Raw genomic sequence first — 7519 nt, 5'->3', positions numbered from 1 at the left:
CATACACACATACACACACACATGATCAAAACACACATGAAAGTGAGTGCACACAAAGATGCTCACACACACACACACACACGCACACAAACACACAAACACATGAATAAGCACATGCACTCATGTATGCACATACACACACATCATCATCTAGTAAATTTCCATTTCCTTTTTTTTGTTTGTTTTTTTACCTTTTTAGAAATGACCAACATTCTACCAATATGTTGAATCATTAATGTTAATACATGATTGCAATGTGATTTGACTACCAATCAAAGGCAAGTGATAATAATATGTACTTAAAGTAGGCATATGTGTGGCTAATGTACTTTTAAATACGTATTTAACAAGATGTTTGAGTGCTGCTGTTAAAATCTTTTTAAATTTAGATACTTAAAGGACCACTTCACCACTTTTCAACCTACTTTCATTGGTCCTCCCTAATGTTCATGATGAAATGCCACAATCTTTTTCTACTCGGTTTGTGTCTCATTATATAGGAGTTCTGTGGGCAGTCATCATCAATGGGGAATCCAAGCTAATAGAAACTAATGTGTGAAAAAGTGATAATGGAAGCCATCAGTCTCACGGAAATACAAATTATTTAAACCTTGTTTAAAAAAAAAAAACATTTCCGAACTGCCCACAGCCCTCTATATGAGACACAGACTGAGTAGAAAGAAATTGTGGATTTTTATCATGAACATTAGTGAGGACCAATTATATGAAGATACTGTAAGTTGAAAAGCGGTGAAGTGGTCCTTTAAGAGTGGTGAACCATGTTCTATGATCTCTCTAATATGTGTTGTTTTTTTATTAGACTCCACTCAAGAGGAACTAGATCTGTCTTGTGCCTATTAGAAATGCCATGACATTTTATTCCCAGTTTCCCATGTTTTTTGGATCAGTTTCATGTTGTTGAATCAAGTGATATTGCTGCATCCACACTCAAAGCTTGCTTGCCTGCAGGATCAGTGTTAGAAGCTGTCTGATGATTATTGTGAATGATTATGGTTTTTATGACACGCTGTACAATCAGCAGCGTTTCGTTAGAAAAGGTCAAACATGTTCATATTTTTCTAAGTGGTCTGGAAATGTCAAACATTGTTGTTCTCAACGGCAACTTGGATGTGCCTTTTTATTTTTATCGACTGCTATCCACGTTACAGTGTGTGGTGTTCATGTTCTCAGTGATGGATGAGCAGCAATGTTTAGTTTGTTTTATGATAAACGGCATTCTGTTCTTCTGTATCAGGTAGTTTGGACACGTCATCACAAGCAAAGATCCTCACAATTCCTCGGATATTGTGAAAATAGCTGACGACATACAACGCGTTGTGAGCATGTGGATCGATTATCTTCACCACGGAAAACTGTATGTGCGTAACGGTATAGGCATAGGGTCTTCTCTTTTTCCCCACTACACCAAACCTCTTTCCTGGAAATAGCCGATCTGTAAGCTCACAACGCCCAGCGAAGGTTATTGTCAGCTTGTAGATCTGCTATTTTCGGTTAAAAAAAGGTTTCTGTATCACTCAAAGATTTGGTGGGACCCCCTGTTGAAGACCCCTGCTGTAGAACATTCTCTTAAAGAATAAATACACATGAGACCAACACACATTCATCTAAAGTCTGTATCTAATACTGATGAACAGTGCTGTGAAAGTAACCCTGAACACCAGAGTCTGTCTGTGTCGGTCTGCTACTCTGCTTATGTCATCCCAGCGTTAATTTGACTCTAGGAATGTAAAAATAGACCCATAAGGCTCTTTTTTTTTTGTGGTATACACTCAGGCAAAATGACACCCAGGATGTTTGCAGTGTGCGAACATACTGAGTTCTGAGAGTCTCTGCGCAGATGTAGATGTTATGAAGCACTTTGTTCTTTGAAGATGTCCCCCCTGCTGTCTGACAGAAAACAGAGAGGGGAGAGAAGAGCGTGTAGTGGCAGCGACCCCGGTGAATGTACACAGTTGGGGACAGAGAGTGGAGGATTGGAGGGATTACAAAATAAACAGTTAAGGCCATAGCTCGGTGGCAGGGTGTCGGGGCAGGCTTTGATTAAAGCCTAATGGGGGCTGTGCTACGGGCCCTGACCCAGCTACAGGGCTAGTTATTACAGGCAAAGAGGAGGCCCTGGTTGACTCATAATACCCCTATGTCAGTGGTTTTTCAAACTTCTCTATTCCCGGGACCACCAAATAGCCATAGCCTCCGGCTGTGCACCCACCCCCCCACCATTATTAAATGGCGTTAAAGAACCATTCTCACTGGGCGCAATAACTATAAAGATAACTATATCGTTCACCCTTGTATTTTGTTTTATAGTCTGGTGGGAACTCTGCTGCTCTGCCATGCACTTGACTTGATTTTTTTTAGATATTTTTTTTGCGGCTTACGCCTTTTATTGTTTTTTTGTTTTGAAGGGACAGACAGTAGGCTGACAGGAAACGGGAGTGAGATGGGGGAAGACATGCAGTAAAGGCCGTGTCGGGCTCGGGAGTCGAACCCGCGGCACACTGCGACAGGATTACCAGTCGGGTGCCCAGACGGTTACGCCACCGCCTGGGCCTTGATTTTTTAAACTATATCTTTCTAGTTATAGTTCTCAGTCTCTGTCAATGGCCCTTAAGAAAGGGGGAAATTGGCGCAGTCGGTAGCGCTGTCGCCTCACAGCTAGAACGTCACAGGTTTGATTTCCACCGGTGACGCTGTGGGCGTGCTCTCTACTCGGCGTCATCAGTGCCCATACTATAGGTGGGGTTGGCGAAAGGGCCTTTCTGTGTGGAGTTTGCATGTTCTCCCCGTGTGCCCCTACGGTAGGTACCCTCACAAAAAACATGCAGTAATTCCGGTCTCTATACTGCCTCCCGGATGCGCCTGATGGAGGGGAAAGGAACTTGTTGGAATAACGTGTTCCTTCCACGCTCTACATCCGGGAAACTCCCCTCAGGTGATGAGGTCACTCCTCATGCATTGAAGGAAGAATGAGCTCAGTTCGGGGCTCTCCTCACATTGGCAGAGGTAGAGTAGCGCCCAGGATTACAGTTTAGGCATTGGCACCGGGTGAAAAATAGGTTACAAAACGGAAAAAAGGGGAAAATAGCAGAACTACAAGCTCTGCAAAGAATTGTATGTGTTTAGAGCTGCTATTTTCGAACATCTTTGAACGTTTTCGAAATGACATTGATGGCTGGCATGTCCAAAATAGGGACACCAGGTGATTAAACTGGCACAATAAATAATCCTGTGAATTGAATTTGAATTGAACAATTACCTATCCTTTCCACCTCCTGTCGCCAACACTTTGAAAACCACTATCCTGGCTATCTGGCCTGTCTGTCACCATGGCTTTGTGCTTTTTCAAACACTAGATGACGTCCTCCATGCAGTCAGTCGTGCAGGTCTCCATTCAGCCCCTGCATGGTTGCCATCCTGCAGGTGACAACATGAGAAGACAAGGCAATCAGCCGCTGGGTTTGATTACCAACCAAGTTGACAACTTTGCTCCTATCGGATTCGGATATCACATAAATTAAGCTGATCTGTTCCTTGCTCCTTTATGTTCGACATGACATGACATAACTTAACGTGATGTGAAATAACCTGCCATTTGGGAAATACATTTATGAAGTGTTTTGTACAATGTTTCACTGTTGAGTGAATTTGGTAGAACGCGCAGTAAAATCATCCGTGTTAAGTAACTCTGAGAGTGTAAATAATAGGGCCCGTGACGGTTAAGTTTGGTTACATTATTTTGTACACTCGGAGTTGAATTGATAAAGGAAAGAAAAAAAATAACACCAAAGATTTTACTGTGTACAATGGACTTTTGAATTCATGTTGTCTTGCATGTTGCCTTGTTGTTGAAGTGGCTTCATGAAACATGTTTACATTATTTCTCAATTTTTTTCTTTTATGGCACAATTATTATTGTAAAGCGGAATGATACTGTCTGTAAGCACTGATTAGAGTTGTACTTTTATATGGAGAGGAAATAAAGGTTTAATAAAAATTCTAATTTGTAGTCTGTTTTTACCACTGGGTAAAACAAGAATGACTCGAGTCATAACTGCCAGCTGCTTGGCCGTCTCCGTTGTGCATCTTTTCTCTTTTTATTTTTTCCTCCCCAAAAACCTCTCTGTAACAACTTCCCGTTCGTTTCCGACGTTGTATTGTTCTGTGTTTTGTCATGGCTTTCCTCTTAGCTCCAGTTAGCTCATAACATTAGTTGCTGTTGCGCTCTGTGCGTCCAATGTCACTGGTGTAAGGGTGTTAACCCTTTACACAACATGCGCATACATGCATAAAGTGTGGCAAAGTGAATTTAATGTTGTTAAAAGTCATTTAATGCAATCAAATAGGACTTTTCTGTTTGGATGTATGGGGTGTCAAGGCCAGAAAGTAGTTTTTTGCCACCCAGTAGGCGTTCCCGCTAGGGATGCACGATTAATCGGTAGCATAATCGGAATTGGCCATATCGGTATCAAAATAATACAGATTATTTAATCGGTTTTCACCAGCAAATTAATAAAAAAAATACATTCTACATTTAATTTGTGTTGTACTCTCAAAAGAGTGTATGCTATTTATTGGTGGATTGAATACTTTATTAACAGGCTTTGGACCAAGCCCCTAGGCTTTTGATTGATAGATTTATTGAAAGATGTATTAACAGTTTGCAGAATTACAGTACATTTCAAGCACAAACTCAATACAAAGACTGTTAACTGTGAGTGGACGACCCAATTAAGCATTACACTTGTTTACAAGAAGGTCCACCTTATTCAATTCATCAAAACATTTAGAGACGTACAAATAGACACTTCCATATAGTCAAAGAACAGAACAGGAATTCGTCATAAAGGAGGTAAAAAGGGAAAATAAACATATACAGTGAGGGGGGGGGATTCAGATTTTACAGGGGCCAGTTTCGAATTGCAGCCATCCGTAGGTGCCCTTTGAGAGCGGTTTTAAAGGAGTCAAGAGATTTGCATGTCTTAATGACTGTTGGTAGGGCGTTCCACATTTTGGTGGCATAGGAGTCGAAAAGAATGTAGTCCCTTGTTTGTGCCGAATCTGGGTTGTACATGGTTCGTTGCACTCCCTCTGGTGTTGTGGGTGTGGACTTCGTTAACATTAAGGAAGTATCTAGACAGGTACATGGGTATCTTGGTGGTGTATCGAATCTTGTGGACCAGACCCATTGCAAGATGCTGTACTCTGTCATCGACCCTAAGCCATTCCAGCCTGTCAAAGTGGGTAGGGGTGAGGTGGGTTCTGGGGGTGAGGCCAAGTAGGAGCCTGACCAGTTTGTTTTGGGAAGTCTGGAGCCTAGTTGTTGCCTTTGAGGTGCTGTGGTACCAGGAGGTGCATGCATAGTCAAAGAAACCTTGTACGAGAGCTCCTGTTAAGGTCTTCAAGGTGTTTTTGTTGACCAGTGAGGAGATCCTGTAAAGGAATCTTGTTCTTTGGTTGACTTTTTTGATTACGTTGGTGGCCATTTTATCACCGGAAAGATTAGCCTCCAGGATTTAACCTAGGTAGGTAATGTCATCTTTACGTGTGATAACATTGTCACCCACTCTAACCAAGAAGTAATTTGCCTTGATGAGATTAGATCCAAAGAGAATGGATTCAGTTTTTCCCAGGTGTAAAGATAGCTTGTTATCAGCGAGCCAGGTGCAGATTCTACCGAGTTCAGAGCTGAGGGCCTTTTCAACCTGCAGTTTGTTCCTGTCCGAGATTAGCAGTGCCGAGTCATCTGCGAACAGGAACAAGTTGCAGTCACAAGCTGATCGGAATCGGTCAGAATCGTTATCGGTAGATATGACCCTGCAAATAATCGGAGATCGGATATCGGTCATAATTTCATAATCATGCACCCCTAATCCCTGCATAACTTCCGGGTATGATGATGATGTCACACGCATACCCTCTATACGGCTTCACGTTGCGGCGTTCAGAGTATGGGTTTTTATGCCATTCAGACTATGGGTTTTATGGGTAAGTCTCCCATTGGCTTAGACTAGGCAGCCAATCATGGAAAAAGTGTCCACTAATGTCGTCACTAAAGAAGTAGAAAAATAGTCCAGGCACTTTTCAAGCACCTGGCAAAAAGTGGGAAGGTGTTCTTAGTAGCTATATTGCATTGGTCCTTTAGTTTATCTGCACATTTGTGAATTGTTACAAGATTAGTATTAGCATTAGTATCGTTTATTTGACCCTTTCGTTTTTGCATAAAATGGTCTTAAAAAGTCCTTAAATTGTCACTTCACTGTCATGGGGACACCCTCAAAATTGACCCCGAACCACAGTTTTAGAACCACTGGCCTGCATGACAGAAACATAGGATGCTGTCACTTTCACACTGTCTGTGTCTCTAGGCATGCATACAGTGGCATGCAGCTGAGCTAGGTGTCTTATTACTGCAGCATTTGCATTGTTCCAGAAAATGTTTACGGCGTCACTTTCTATGATGTTGAACTGGGATATGATTTACAGTTAGAGACAGATATGAATAGCACTGTATTTGCATGTCATCATTGACACTGCAGCAATAATTACCACATGGTAATATATCTGTAACATGGTATTATATTACCATGGTATGTTGTCATGTCAGGTCAGGAGAATTAAACAGGCTTCATTAGTTCATTTCGTAAGTAAGCCTATTTAATTTAGGCTTAATAACCTACATCTACAAAGCTCACAATGCATCACCGCTAACACTTTCTGAGCTTGTAGATCTGCTATTTCCGGCAACCTGAAATTCCCTATATACACACACACTTATAATTAATTAACTCAAAGATTGAACTAAGAAGTTATTCATATTCATTGAGGGAAACGTTGGGCATTGAACCTGTACAAAGATGTTAAATTAATTTGTAAAACAGGGAATATGAATAGGCCTATATTTGTGTCACTCAGACCCTCTGCCTCTGTGCTTGTGTGTGTGCTTGCCTTGCCTTTGCTTCCACCTAGCGGTTAATGAGCGTACTGGCAGGCTCTAGGTTTTCTACACCACCTCACCACCAGATGTCTCATCTATTCTACTGTTTATTTTTCTGAAATGTATATATGTATTTGTCCTTCTTCTGTGCTACAGCACACATATACGTTTACCAAGTTCAAAGCTATCAACAGAAAAATGTTTAAAAACATGCTTTTTTTAAATTGGTTTACAAATAAATCTAGCTACATTTTATTATTTGTGTGTGTGTCTGTGTCTGTGTCTGTGCATCTTTGTGCGCGCGCGTGTGTGTGTGTGTGTGTGTGTGTGTGTGTGTGTGTGTGTGTGTGTGTGTGTGTGTGTGTGTGTGTGTGTGTGTGTGTGTGTGTGTGTGTGTGTGTGTGTGTGTGTGTGTGTGTGTGTGTGTGTGTGTGTGTGTGTGTGTGTGTGTGTGTGTGTGTGTGTGCGCGAGTGAGTGAGTGAGTGAGTGTGAGAGAGAGAGAGCTATGTGGTGGTGGGGGTAGGGAGGGTTAGGGTTAGGGAGGGGGTAGTAAGTAACAGATC

The 7519-nt window shown here is 41.8% G+C and overlaps 1 long non-coding RNA gene across 1 annotated transcript; it reads left to right on the top strand.

Annotated features, from left to right (window-relative positions):
- The first annotated feature begins 530 nt into the window (after positions 1 to 530).
- LOC310874142 lies at positions 531 to 1620 on the top strand. The gene is made up of 2 exons (XR_014570534.1): positions 531 to 1218; positions 1523 to 1620. It is a non-coding gene; the product is annotated as an uncharacterized lncRNA (long non-coding RNA).
- Positions 1621 to 7519: the final 5899 nt, after the last annotated feature.

Source organism: Protomyctophum parallelum, assembly GCF_964188405.1.
Source record: "Protomyctophum parallelum genome assembly, chromosome: 17".
Taxonomy (NCBI): domain Eukaryota; kingdom Metazoa; phylum Chordata; class Actinopteri; order Myctophiformes; family Myctophidae; genus Protomyctophum; species Protomyctophum parallelum.
The sequence above is the reverse complement of the archived record's forward strand: the minus strand, read 5'-3'. Positions and strand labels throughout refer to the sequence as shown.